Source organism: Onthophagus taurus, chromosome 6 (assembly GCF_036711975.1).
Source record: "Onthophagus taurus isolate NC chromosome 6, IU_Otau_3.0, whole genome shotgun sequence".
Lineage (NCBI taxonomy): Eukaryota > Metazoa > Arthropoda > Insecta > Coleoptera > Scarabaeidae > Onthophagus > Onthophagus taurus.
The window spans coordinates 13,846,765-13,862,799 of NC_091971.1; the positions used below are offsets into that span (position 1 = coordinate 13,846,765).

At 32.9% G+C, this 16,035-nt stretch overlaps 1 long non-coding RNA gene across 1 annotated transcript in view; it reads right to left on the reverse strand.

Moving 5' to 3' along the window:
- The window catches only part of LOC111417541 (uncharacterized), a 333,066-nt gene that overhangs the window by 198,524 nt on the left and 118,507 nt on the right, over nucleotides 1–16,035 (reverse strand). The window contains exon 2 of the long non-coding RNA XR_011640631.1: nucleotides 15,104–15,148. This is a non-coding gene — a long non-coding RNA (uncharacterized lncRNA). The remainder of the gene's footprint in view (nucleotides 1–15,103; nucleotides 15,149–16,035) is intronic.

The following is a 16,035-nucleotide window of genomic DNA, read 5'->3' on the forward strand; positions in this document are numbered from 1 at the left end:
CACAGATGCTTTGTCAAAAGCGTTTTTATGAATAATGCAATAAGAGTGCATAAGATAAGCTACTTCGTATAAACTATAATGTAGTGAGCTCGATTAGGACAGACTCCAACGCAATTAAGTAAATTCAAAGCGTTTTTAGATACAGGACCTAAGCTTTTGCTTCTATCTATAAACAGTCCTTATCATTATCCGTAGTTTCATCGAATTGCAGCCAAAGTTCAACTATTTAATTTATTTTATTAATTAATGGTTGATATCTTGCGGCATATGTTGAATCATCTGAGTAATTGTATTACCGGATAATTTTAAAAGCAGCCTTCCTGCAAATCACTCATGTGTTTACCATATCTACAGCAGAATAAATTCTGCTGTCATGGCTCCCTCAGGGCTTCTTGCATTTCGCAACTTTGTAAGTGACCTTGTAAGATCTAGCAAAGAATTGTTTGGTTTTGGTGCAGTTTTAAAAAAAGTGTTTTTTTGTTGATTTAGATCTTTTAATTTTCTGGCAAGCAGTAACGGGATTTGCCAATCATGCTGTGGTGATTAATTTCTAAAAGATTCTAAATACACTTCCTTTTAGGTTTTCCAAAACATTCTAAATCTAAGCTTATACCTTAATTTAAACTAAGGGGCTTCCAATCCAAGGTTGTTATTGAAAAATTTCAGAACTTAGAGTAACAGTTCATAAAAAAAATGTGTGGCTTTTTGATTATGGGTTTTAGAGCAATTTCAAGTTTGAACTTTGAACATTCTAGACGTAAGCAAAACAAAATTGCAAAAAGATCTGCTATTAAGATCTATGATTGCAAATGTGATTTTTTAAGAAAACTCAAGATTTAGAATTCAAAACACAGCTTTGCATATCATTGGTTCAATGTGTGTTCTTTTATGATGTTTTGACCATTAACAAAATGTCGATGATGTTATTTTGACACCAAGTTGTAAGAGCTTTAAATAAGCTGATGAATCATCTAAAGACATCCTCCAATTTCGTATGTTTGAGATCTTTTTGAAAAAGTTTCTAGTAAATAAAATATGCAATTTTCATAAAAATTACAAAAAAGATTAAAACATTTTCAGCTGCGTCTAAAATAACAATACCAGTACTTTAAAAAAAAAATAATAAAATTTAAATTAACTAACTCTATGTACTAAATAAAATGCTGTCACAAACTTGTTCGTATTTAAATACTGGCTATTTAAATCAGCGGGTTGGCTGGTCCAGAGAGAGTCGTTTTCAAGTGCAGAGTTCTCCACGTTGATGAATAGAGGGTTGCGAACCTCGCAGAGTCCTCTCCGTATTGCGCACCTAAGTTTACCTAACGTGATGTGTGCAAACGACAACGCTTGTTCCTGATCAAATTTGCGTTTCAAATTACTCGCAAGATTACCCTCCCAAATATTAGTTTTAATTCAATCAATACCTCTACTGGTATTAGGTACGCGACACGACGGTGCTGCCAATTCCCTTACGGCAATTCCCCAGCGTACGTTTCCCGCAAATACGGACCATATTGCTACGCTCATCAACTGGCGAGTTATAAATATTCAATGCGATTGTAAACAGCATCTCTCCGGCGTAACTACTCCGGGTCCCCGAGTCCGGTTTCTCTCCCCCTATATTCCAATAGGGTGCGTACAACCCTTGGGTCCTTTCCATCTATCCCTTTTACACCAGCTTGATATTCCCTCCATCTCTTTTCATGCTAAAAACTCACTTCAATCCCTTTCTCTCTCGCCATCACCAAGTCACATACCGACATCGAATTTGATTTACTCTATTAAATCTGCATTTATTTTCGGGGAGAGAATCAGGATTAAAACGTACCATACGAAAACTATCCCTTTACGTAGGGATATATAAAGTAACGGTGTCTATCGATGTTTACCATCTGATTACTGTCCAAGCGTAAACGTTATCAATCAGGGTGTTAAGCTATTTACAATGTTGATGATTTAGGGTATTTTACTGATAGCGATTTGATTGATTGATGAATAACTTATAAATAAATAAATAGATTTTTAAATTTTCTACAATGTATTACTTTATAATTAAATTTTAGTACTAATTATTGTATATCCAATAAAATTACAGAATATGTAACGATAACGAAAATATAAACTTGATTTATTACATGTAACGCTCATTAGCAATGAAAATATGCAATTTAATTATTCCAAATTTTCTGTCGTGCCAAAATGGGCATTAAACAGAATGCATACGTTTTAATAAATTTAATGAACGACCATCCGATAATTAATTAGTTAATGTTTATTGCCGTATGGTACTGTAGTTGATTTATGACTTTTATATTTCATACGTCGGTTAATTGCGGTTTTAGTTAACTCGCTCTCGGCACTTTTCCAAATTATACTCATTATGATGTATTATACTCTACTTTTTTTAATTCGGAGGAATGTTTTCAAATTGAAGCACCAAAAAGAGATCGAAGTATTGCCGGCCGTCTAGGAACATTCGGGTTTAGGTTCTCTTAGTATGGCTAAACCAGTAGGTCTTGTGTTACTTCTAGTGATAGTGCTAGTGCAAAACTAGAACTAACACTAGACCTAGAACTAGAAAGTTTCGGGTTTAGCCGTGCGTTTTCAGGCGTTATGTTAAAGATAATACTCAATAAATGATAGTGAATTATAGAAAATTGTAGAACTGGGTAGATAGTAGAAAATGTCAGATTGTACTATCTGCTAGATGGTTGTTTGAGAATCCAAGACTGGGAGAGAATGGCCACAAAGAATGGTAGTTAATTGATAGTGAAATCTGGTTTGCAGAAAATACTGGAGGACTGCTATATAATTCTAGATAGTGGCTAGATTGTATAAGATGTTTGATTAAAAATACAGGTTTATAGGTAATACAAGCAGATTGATATGGAAATGTAGGTGGTTAGCCGATCATAGTACTGGATCATATATAAAAGCTAATTTATTGCTGGAGAAGACTGGTTACTTGGCAAAATAAAAAAACCACAAACAATATAATCTTATTTATAGAAAATTATGGATAATTGTGTGGATTCTCGATTATAGGAAACAGTTGGTAGCTAAGAAAGAATTCAAGATAGCGGGCAAAAAATATTAGATAACAAAGTTACAGGAAAAATTAGTTTGCAGAAAATAGGTAAGGTTGGCAGACAACTAGATGACTAATAGAGGATTTTGATCATTGAAAATTGTAGATGACTGTCTGAGAAAGTTGAGTTGCAAAATATTCTTGATGATTAATATTGAACTGTAGGTTTGTGGTAGAGAATTATAGATGAATTCCAAAAAAATACAAAATTATAATCAACAATAAATGATTGATAGGAAATTGTAGATGGTTATCTAAGGACGCTAAATTTCACCAAAAAGAAAATATTAGATCATGTAGAAATCATAATAGATCTAGTTTGGAAAGAATGCTTAATAGCGGGAATAGTATTCTAGATGATTGGCAGAATATACTAGATGGTTTTGCAGAAAATACCAGATTACAGATAATACAAGGTTTGTGAATGGATACTTGAGGTTACTAAAAACTGATAATGCTGGAAAATAAAGGTACTTGCTAAAGGATTCAGTATGGTTGATAAAAAATATTAGATCACAGAAAATAATAAATTGCTGTCAGAAGAAACAGCAGAAGACAATTTTATATAGCATCTGACGTTCCTTATTGCCATTTTTACCAGGTCTACTAGTTTTCTTGGGATGCTAGGCATCATAGAGCATCATATAGTTCGGCTTGTATGATGCTGTCATAAGCAGACTTGAAGCTGATAAACATTTGAAATGTGTGTATGTTGTAATCGAGGTCTTTCTCCAAGATCTGGAAAATAACAAATATTTGGATTGATCTACCTGGCCAAATTCCAGGAAATTGGTTTATGTTTGATTGTGGAGCACTTGAACGGCTGCCAGAAATTAACATAATTAATAATATTTATTGGTCATTTTTAGTGATATACATAATTAGTATTCCAAATAGAATAGCTAAAGAAATCACAAAATTGAGGTCTGCGGAACATAGAATACACTAGAAGGTAAATCTATGTCTTATTGTAGTAGCGTCAATGTACCACGTTCCATTTGATTAACAGCTTTAGAAAGATCCATTGAGTATTTGTGATGACAAAACCAATAATCTGAGTCTTTGCAACGATCTAATTATAAATTTTAAACAAACTCAAGAAGTTTCAAGAATTTTAGGGATTGTAGTTACCAATAACAGTTAATTAAATTGAACAAAACAGTTGCCTATTGAAATTTAATATCAGAGAATATCTATGATGTACAATGTTGAGTTTACGATAATTGCAAAATCAAAAATTGATGTGTGTTTTATTCAAATAGCTGAGCTGGGTTAATCTTGCTTAATCAAGGAGATAAATTACCAAGAAAAAGAAATGGATCATATTGACCAGCTGTACAAGAAGTTCAAATTGTGAAAATGATATTCAAACTGATGATTTTTTCGTTGTTAATCTTATAAATGAAAATTGATGTCTAAGATAGGAGATTGGCATAGTTAGAATGAAAGAGAGAAGTTAGAATCAGAATGATACTTTATATATCCGTAAATATTCCTTAAATTAGATGGTAATTTTAATTTGAGATACAAATTACAAGGTTTGAAACTAACCAAATAAGACAGACTGGTCAAACAAGAAGGGACATAATGATACTACGGTATGACCAACACAGAGACGGATTTGCTTGGCGACGAGACGAGTTCGTCTTGCACATACAGAGAGGAGGTTTCTGGACTGGTGGCGATGGTGAGAGAGAGAGTTCGCCGAAAAGCAATTAATTTCTCGTCTGGAGCAGAAGGCGGTTAGAAGCCGGGGACGCGAGCGGTAGAGGAAAAGGAGGAGAGAAGACGCAAAAGAAAAAAAAAACTAAAATCAATCAGCGAAATCTGCAATTCGCGACTAATGCCATTGGCCGCGTGAACCCAGGCCTGTCTAATGCCCCGGCAGTGCGCCAGAAACAAGCGCCCGTCCCGGCCTAATCCCTCTTATCCCGAAAGTAATTTTGAGTCTTTTGAATTGGTCCCCCAGCTTTCAGGGCGAAATCCGCCGCGGAGTCGTATCTCGCGTCGACAGGAGATTTCTAGCCCTTGTCGCCATTCAATGGCAAAGAGGGACGCAAGCCAAAGAAGGGGTCGCAGGGGAGAAGAGCAGGGAAGAACGCTCACTGACTTCACATACTACACTTCATATTATAATGTACTCATCGAGAAAATAAAACCGAAGAATCGATTCCGAAGAGTTAACTTCGTACTATTAGTTATAGTTTTCCAAAGTTTCCACGTCAACGTCTCGTGTAAGTAGAAACTGCCAGCTTGGTAGAATTTATATAAGTTAAAAACACGACGGCAAAGCATGATCGTAGTTGGCGTATAGACGTTGTGGCCGCCTGCGTTCAAGTTACCTCAACTTTTGACGACGAGTGTACTTCTTTTGTTCTAGACAGTGATTGGTCGGCGGGGTTCGGTCGTACGGGGTTGGCAGCCCTGCCTCCCAGATCGCGTCGCCCGGACTGGGCCTTCGATCCCCCCTGACGTCTTCTACTACATACTTCCTCCACGGGTTTGCTGTTCCCTTACTGCTGCCACATGATTTGCAATCTTCTTTAAGATCACATCTCAATCTTAACACACTCATATTATAAAGTATATTTATAACATTAAATGTTATTAAAAATAAACAAGCTCGTTCTAGATCGATAAATCATCATTCCACGGGCGACTAGGTTACCGTAAGGGGGGAAAAGGGAGGATAGAGTTAGACGGAAGTGCGCCGCGAACCAAGGCGAATCGATTTGCAATGCCGAACGTTGAGAGCCCGGGGAAAGTTTTATATTAAAGGGGTTGCCGCGACAATAATCATCGGGCCGACGCCAATGGATTAATTAACCCCTCGGTCACAGACCCCTCGCAGCCTTGGTTATTAAAAGTTACACGCAAATGAATCTGACTCATTGAGATGTTACACCGCAGAATTTTTAAAATAGTTAGCATAAAATATACAGCATATTTTTATTAAACTAAAACTAGAACTAACACTAGAACTAGAAACATTCTGGATTAGCCGTGCGACTTCAGACAGACAGAAAAAGAGATACCAATTCCTGTGAATGGTGGAGTATCCGGCCGGATTTTAAAAAATGGCCGGGTACCGGATAGTTGCCGGATATCCGTTCCACCACTAGTTTTTAGTAACCTCAAATATGCATCCATCATGATATATTTGATAGATATTTATAATTATTTACCTTGCATTATCTGTAATCTGGTATTTTCTGCAAAACCATATAGTATATTCTGGCAATCATCTAGAATACTATACCAGCTATTAAGTATTCTTTCCAAACTAGATCTATTATGATTACTATATGATTTAATATTTTCTTTTTGATGAAATTTAGCGTCCTTTGATAACTACCTACAATTTCCTATCAATCATTTATTGTTGATTATAATTTTGTATTTTTTGGAATTCATCTATAATTCTCTACCACGCACCTACAGTTCAATATTAATCATCAAGAATATTTTGCAACCCAATTTTCTCAAACAGTCATCTACAATTTTCAATGATCAAAATCCTCTATGAGTCATCTAGTTTTCTGCCAACCTCACCTATTTTCTGCAAACTAGTTTTTACCGTAACTTTGTTATCTAATATTTTGTACCCGCTATTTCTCTTTCTTATCCACCAACTGTTTCCTATAATCTAGAATCCACAATTATCTATAACTTCCTATCAATAAGCTTATATTGTTTGTAGCGTTTTTTATTTTGCCAGGTATCCAGATTTCTCCAGCGATAAATTTGCTTTTATACAGGGTGTCCCACCTAAGTTGCCTCGGTACATAGCCGAATTATGATTGAGTCTTTCAAAAAATGTTTCAGATAAAAATTGATTCGAATCATATTCTACATATTTTAAAATTACTTTCAGTGTATCAACCTAATAGTATTGCCTACTTCAACTTCTAATAGTATTGCAAAGCTCGACCACCTTCCATTTTACCAGTATCTATCGTAAAAAACTGAAAAATCGGGAATATCTCCAAAACCGTTGAAGATAGACACCATGATACCAGTATAAAACTGAAAGGAAATTAAATTTTACATCCAGTTATGCAAAAACTGGTATATTGTTCCATTTAAAAAAATTAAGTTATCCATGATTAAAATTTCGAAAATCACAGATCCCTACTTAAGAACTCTACTATTGTTAATCCAAAACAGAAAACCAAATTTTTCTAGCTTTCACAGTTTTGGCAATATTGCCAAATTTATAAGACGCTGCAAATGTCATTTTTTTCGAAAATCGCCATATAATTCAAAAACGATAGCAGTTAGACCTAAGATATCCTTAACAAAGTACCATTGAAATTCCACAAGGAATCAAAAAATGCAATAATATACAGTATGTTCCATTTAAAATAACCAAGTTGATATCCATTTCCGGTAGAAGCGGAAGTCCGCGATTAGTGAAACTAATTTTAAAATATGTACAATATGATTCGATTCAACTTTTATTTGAACCATTTTTTGAAAAACTCAATCATAATTCGGCTATGGACCGAGGCAACTTAAGTGGAACATCCTGTATATGATCCAGTACTATGATCTACATTTCCATATCAATCAGCTTGTATTACCTATAAACCTGTATTTTTAGTCAAAGATCTAGCAGCTATCTAGAATTATATAGCAGTCCTCTAGTATTTTCTGCAAACCAGATTTCTCTATCAATTAACTACCATTCTTTGTGGTCTACACTCAGTTAATTTGGATTCTCAATCAACCATCTAGCATTCAGTACAATCTAAATATAAAATTTTTTCCTATCTAAACACAGTTTTATAATTTTCTATCATTCTCTATCATCTGTTAATCTATTATCTTTAACATAACATTTTGTACAAGTTTGTCTTTTTCTCTTTGTCTATTCTTTGATAATTTATAAATCTTTTAAAATATATACCTAATATACACAAATTTAATATGTGTATATATTATTATGAAATACACAAACAAACAAAATCTGATGAAATCTGTATGAAAGCTTATTTGTCTTTGCCATGTGCTCTGGAAAAGGCCTTAAAAAGAGAAAGAAGAAGAGTAATTACATTTTTGAACATTCTTTATAAGATAGACCAATGTAGCCTTTATTTAAAGATATCTAAGCAGCAACTATAACAAATTTTAACTTTCAACCTCGATCGGTTGCTGCGATCGGACAGCCTGTATATGATCCAGTACTATGATCTACATTTCCATATCAATCAGCTTGTATTACCTATAAACCTGTATTTTTAATCAAACATCTTATATAATCTAGCAGCTATCTAGAATTATATAGGAGTCCTCTAGTATTTTCTGCAAACCAGATTTCTCTATCAATTAACTACCATTCTTTGTGGTCTAACATTCTCTCCCAGTGTTGGATTCTCAATCAACCATCTAGCATTCAGTACAATCTAAATACAACATTTTTTTCTATCTAACCACAGTTTTATAATTTTCTATCATTCTCTATCATCTGTTAATCTATTATCTTTAACATAACATTTTCTACAAGTTATTAGTAAACCCATTGACTCTAATATCAAATATTATCGGGACAATATAGCAGGACATCCATGATTTTGTATGATTTCATTACATTAGTAAACAAAGTTGCTATATCAAACATAATGTAGGAAATTCCATGATTTCACCTATCATTCAGTATCTAAGGTCATTGACCCTGGAAAACAAACTTTATTATCTATAACACAATAAGTCATTGACCTTACTGATTATAAAAAATAATGATGCATCTATTTGTAAATATAATATCTATTAGTTTTATATACATAGATAATTTCTTTTTTTCGTCATTTACAATTAGTCTCAGCGATTCATTTTATGGAATACTTTTAAACAATTTAAATTTCAACCAATGTTGTTCAAATGACTCTTGGTATTTATAATATTAATCTATCTTTTTGGGGGCTACCGAAATTAATTTTCCGGGACCACAGCATCCATTACGACTCGACATCAATACGCAAGCTAATAAATTATGCAGCCCCAGTAACCGAGGCAACATCTCTCAGTCTCTCGGACAAAATCAATCATCGCTTTGATCTCGTCATCATCATCATCATCAACAAACTCGTCGCGACGGACGTTAAAACTTTTTAAAATTCCAACCACACTGTTGCACAATAGTATAGAAATCCACCCCCATTTCGAAGACGACACCTTTCCCGCACCATAATGATAGTGATTAAGGGTCGAAATATAAACAGGTAACCACGGTCATCTGTAACGAGATAATGCCAGGGATGACACACGGAACGTCAAGAACCGTGTCATTACCTAACTCGGTCGTTAGTAGTAACGATCAATCATTTATTAAGCAACTAACATTTAATTTGTGTTCGCGCTCGGAGTTGTGCATTTCATTTCGGTCGACCACTTCGGTATTGAATCCGTACGGTTAACGTTTTCGACGATCGATTAAATGACCGGATGGAGAAGGTATAATTGCATGACTGAGGTTCACAGCTAAGTCGTTATAATGATTGTGATGATCATTTGATGACTTGCGCGTTTCGGTCTTGTGGCGTGGCAATAAGAGAAATTCTTTTTTGGAATTCTTTCGATTTCGATTTGAATCAAAAATGATAAAAACAAATAGAAGTGTTTACGAATTTTATACACGAAAGTTAAATATGAAAGTTATGTAGGTACAAGTTTTATAAAAGTGATAATGTAAGAGTAAAGTTTTTGTTGTCACCAAGCTAGGGGGGGAAATGTATATGGAAGTGTGCGCCCTAATGTTAGGGGGAACCATTGGCGTGCGTAGCTACCTAGTATATAAAAGGTTGATGGCGAAAGTAGATGAGCGTACGGCCGAGGTAATCGTTACAAAGCACTCGTGGATGTAAACACACTCGGCGAGATTGAAAGTACATGGTCGACCCCAAAAATAAACAGGCGCATTGTCAATTAGCGACATGTCCTCGAAATCATTAAAGTTTCACGTCTACCCGTTCTCGGCCTACTTTGTTTCCCGAGTCCCAAGCGATTGCTCAAGTACGTTTTCGTTTAATTCACCTATTAATATTTATGTGGTCTATTAAACTCTTTCTCACCCTTTTGTACAAAAAAAAACTACTTACATTTCTACACACGTAATTTGCAACAAACACTAGAAGGAAAACGTAGTCAAATCTGTTTAGCAAAAAGTATTATCGTGAACAAAATCGACCTTGTAATAATTTGGAGAAACAGGAAATGGATACTAGAGTTTAAAAACGAAGTGGTTTCTGAAAACCCGTGAGAAACTGCAAACCTCCACTTGAGATCTGTGCGGATCTCCTCGTCCACATCGGGGTTTATCTTTCTTTAATTCTACCGTACGTTCGTTGCATTGAAGTCTAACCGACCGGAGAGAAGTGCTTTATCTTCAAACTGAATGAAAATCATCTTTTTCCCAAGGAAACGTGTCGGCAAAGAAATATACTCCAACGCATTTTCTACAAATCCCTTTTTACACAAAAATAAAAATCTCAACAATTTTATAATTTAATTTTACTTTTTTGGCCACTTACAAAATTTATTTATGAATTAACACTAATTCTTAACACAAGTATTATATTTAAATTAAAAAAGCAATTATGAAAAATATTTTTTATTCAAAAATCAGTTAAAAATCGGCTACTTGAAAACTGTTTGTGAAATTTCAATTAAATCTCAATAAGTCAATAAAGCTTCTTTTTTTCTTTGTCTATTCTTTGAAAATTTATAAATCTTTTAAAATATATACCTAATATACACAAATATGTGTATATATTATTATGAAATACACAAACTAACAAAATCTGATGAAATCTGTATGAAAGCTGGAATTCATCATCCTAGCTACGTCTTTACATTATTTGTCTTTGCCATGTGCTCTGGAAAAGGCCTTAAAAAGAGAAAGACGAAGAGTAATTAAATTTTTGAATACCCTGTATAAGATAGACCGATGTAGCCTTTATTTAAAGATATCTAAGCAGCAACTATAACAAATTTTAACTTTCAACCTCGATCGGTTGCTGAGAAATTTACATTTAAAAGCAATAATGTTAATTGTAAAAAAGTCAACATATTTTTATATGTATCTAGCGTATAATACGTAATAAAAACTTATCATAAGATATCACTATGTTGCATATTTTTTTTTATTGAACTAAAATTTGAATTAACACTAGACTTGTCAAATTTATAAATTTTCAATAAATCATATCGGCTGTATTTTTAACAATTATGATATAATATGGATATTAAATTGCAGCTTAAAGATTCTAGTTTATGATATGATGTAAAAACTATTAGATGATATAATTGAAATTTCTAAAAAAAAATTGTTAAAGAAGAAATTGTCAAATTTTTTAATTTTCAATAAATCATATCGGCTGTATTTTTAAAAATTATAATATGATATGGATATTAAATTGAAGCTTAAAGATTCTAGTTTATGATATGATGTAAAAACTATGAGATAATATTAATGAAATTTCCAGGAATAAAATGTTAAAGAAGAAATTGTCAAATTTATAAATTAAAAATAGCATGAAATTTTTAATAAATTATATTAGCTGTATTTTTAAGAATTATGATATGATATGTATGTTAAATTGAAGTTTAAAGATTCAAGTTTATGATATGATGTAAAAACTATATGATGATATAATTGAAATTTCCAGAAAAACATTGTTAAAGAAGAAATTGTCAAATTTATAAATTTTCAATAAATCATATCGATTGGATTTTTAAGAATCATGATATGATATGGTTATTAAATTGTAGCTTAAAGATTCTAGTTTATGATATGATGTAAAAACTATGAGATAATATTAATGAAATTTCCAGGAATAAAATGTTAAAGAAGAAATTGTCAAATTTATAAATTAAAAATAGCATGAAATTTTTAATAAATCATATTAGCTGTATTTTTAAGAATTATGATATGATATGTATGTTAAATTGAAGTTTAAAGATTCAAGTTTATGATATGGTGTAAAAACTATTAGATGATGTAATCGAAATTTCCAGAAAAAAATTGTTAAAGAAGAAATTGTCAAATTTATTAATTTTCAATAAATCATATCGGCTATATTTTTAACAATTATGATATGATATGGATATTAAATTGAAGCTTAAAGATTCTAGTTTATGATATGATGTAAAAACTATTAGATGATATAATCGAAATTTCCAGGAATAAAATGTTGAAGAAGATATTGTTATATTTATAAATCAAAAAGAGTACGAAATTTTCAAAAACCATATCATCTGCATTTTTAAGACTCATGATATGATTTGTATGTCAAATTGAAGCTTAAAGACTATAGTTTATGATATGTTATAAAAAGTAGTACATTATATCATTGAAATTTACAGAAACAAAATGTTAAAGAAGTAATTGTCAAATTAGTAAATCAAAAATAACACGAATTTTTAAAGAATCATATCTACTGTGTTTCTACGAATCAGCATATGATATGTATATCAAATTGGAGCTTAAGGATTGTAGTTTATGAAATTTGTAAATCAAAAGCAACACGAATTTTCAAAAAATCATATCATCTGCATTTTTAAGAATTATGATATGAACGTCAATTTCTTGATTTGGGCATTTTATGATTTATAACTAAAAATGCGAACAAGCTAAAAAGAGATTGTTTATAAATAATATCTTTGTGGATATATTATGAACAATTTTCATTAATATAAATTTCATCTACGGCTTTTAATTTTTGAGATAAAACGATTTTGTTGTTAAATGCGCCTAATTTGGAATATTTCGGGTTTTAAATCCGTCAAGCTGGCAATGATTATAATTGAGAGATAAATTGTTTCGGATAATGTTATATTGGTTAGTTACAAATAATTTTTATCCACAACATTTTCTTCAAACATTTTTAATTTTCGAGATATATTCAAAATTTGTATTCAAAAACGTCAAGAAATTGATTTTTTTTGACCTATAACCAGACTTATTTGGGTTTAGTTTTTAGTTCTAGGTCAAATGTTAGTTCTAGTGACAGTGCTAGGTAGCGCTAGTTAGCATTAGATATCACTGTGTTGCATATTCTTATTGAATTGAAACTAGAACTAACAGTAGACCTAAAACTAGAAAAAGTCGGTTTTGCTTCTAGAATGTTTTTAGTTCTAGGTCTAGTGTTAGTTCTAGTTTTGCACTAGCACTATTACTAGAACTAACACAAGACCTAGAACTAGAATCATTCGGGTTTAGCCGTCTTGAAAGAACTCAAGAATTCATATATTGCGAGTTATATGAAATTCCCGGTATATCACAAACACACAAACAAAGAATATCTGCATTCTTTGCATGATTTTGATTAATTCTGCAATATCTCAAAAACTGTAACTGATAGGCATATACATAGGACATATACTGAAGATTTGTAGACAATTAAAGTAATTATCTTTTTACTTTGTATAAGATAGACCGATATAGTCTCAATTTAAGAATATCCAATCAGCAACTGTAACAAATTTTAACTTTCTAGCTCGATGATCTCTTTTAATTTAAATTTTAAGGCCATAGTGTTAATTGCAAAAAAGCTTCTAATTAAAATAACTCAAAAATTAAAAGCGCCAGGTACCAATATATCTTATTAATGTCAACAAATTTTTATATGTAAAATAACATGTTTATTTCGGTACGTCGTTATGGAACACTCTGTATGTATAAAAATATTTTCTCTTTATACTGTAGTATATTTCCTACAACTTTTCTCTAAGGAAGAGTTGTGTACTTTTCCGCTTATGTGTGACACCCTGTATATTAAAACAATTTAAAAATATACTCTAACGCAAAAATAATATAATTTAACTTAACTTTTTTGGCCACTTATGAAAAAGTTGTTCAAGTAGAATTTTTTGAAGGGTTACTATTTTCGTATTGAAAAGTGTTGAATGGGCTGGGGCGTCGCACCGTAACCGTGTAAGCATCAGAGTTTGAAGCGCCGCGTACTACTAAAAAAGTGGCGGCAACGACGGCGTTCATATCGAATGTCCACTTTCCTGCTGAAAGGGCGTGCGGGCTAATCCGTTAAGAAAAAAGCAATGTATCAATCATGATGGCAGCAGGAAGAAAGAACCCCGTGACACCGGTCGAGGGCGGCTTCTTTAGCGACCACTTGGTGTAACTAATGATACGTCCGGGTGAAGAATGATCACCACCTAGACGATGGTAGTGGTGGTGGTTTTAACCTTCTTTTATAAATTATCTTAGAAAATTTAAATATGCAAAATGCGAAACAATTTCGGTAATGATAACAAACTTTATTAGTAATGATATGTTGAAATAACGGCGGGTTATAAATTTATGGGGTTTAAAACATTCCACCAGAGACCCCTAAAATTGTCTCTCCCCCGTTATAATATTTCGTTTGGTCGTTTCTCTCCACGAGAACATTTTAATGGAAATGCGGCCGGTCGGCTCGTATTTTCGCCTTTCGCTCTGACAAATTGTTAACGGGCGTGTTTTGTGTCCGTCCGGGTTTGGGGTTCGGGGGCAGTTTCGATGGCGGTGGCGGCGGCAAATTTGGAGAGGAAGCGTCCGAACTATCTAAAATAATAAATCTTTCGGAATGCCCATATTAATAAAACACGTGGCTTCCGGTAATCCGGGTCCACCGGTTCCGGACTACCGTAGCGGTGGTGGTGGTGGTGGCGGCGGCGCAGACTTGCGACGTGATACATCGCCGGAAGCGATTAGCGGCAATGGCCGACTCTCTCTCTGCTCGACCCGTAGATATCTACGCCGATCGGCCATAAAAATGACCACCACGGCGGTATACCCGGTGGCGTTTATGACCGCGGACATCGTTGATGTCTAACCCTCCATGACCAACGTTTATTATTACCATTGGTGCCGCCGCCACCGCCCGGACAAAATTATTTCAACCGGGTTTAATGGTGTTTATGGAAACGATTATGAACGTCCGAAATGTTGATAACTTGCGGATGCAAGTGGGACAATTGTTATTAGAGGCAATACATAAATTTTAAGGAAATACTTACCAATTTTGTAATTTTATTTAACCATTCTTTACAATCTATCATCATCTGAAACAAAAACATCATTTAATATAATTGCAATAAGTTATTTATATATCAAGTGTAAACCGAGTCGTGTAATTAAACGAATACTGCACACAAAATAATTTTGTCTAAAAACAAAACAACCATGCTTATTCTAAAACAACGGTTACATTATACAGGATGATTCAAAAAATCGCTGACAGACTTCTAGAGTAGATAATACAAGAAAAATTAAGATGAATAGTCTTAATATACATGGGGTCGAAAATACCTCGTTGGCGAGATATAGCGGATCAAAATTAAACATTATCTGCAATAAAAAGCGCTTTTTTAAAAATATTGTCTCCTACACAACTTTGACCAAAGCAATAGTTTTTAAGAAAAACACGTTTGTAGAAAATTTGTTAATTCAATCAAAAACTGTTGCTTTCATTAAAGTTTTGTAAGAGACCAATTGATAGATAATTGATCACTTTAAAAGAAAATACTGCCCGTTTGAAAAAATTAGCAGTTGAGTTGAAAATATTTTTAAAAAAGGGCTTTTTATTGCAGATAATATTTAATTTTAAAGAAACTTTGACCCGCTATATCTCGTTAAGGAGGCATTTGCGACCTGCCCTAGAAGTCTGTCAGCGGTTTTTTGAATCACCCTGTATATACGCAAAACTTTGCAATGTTATTTGTACAATTTTGTTGTTTTAAATTCAATGTTTTACTCTGAAACTACATATATTTAATACTGTTAATTAAAAAATATATTTTCTTGAAATAAGAATCTTATATTTTCGATTAAAATACACAAATTTCAACAGGAAGTAATAGAATATTTATTTCAAACTTTTCAAATACGATAATGAAAGAATGAATGCTTTGATAAAAACATATTTATAACAAGTACACTATTTTCTTAA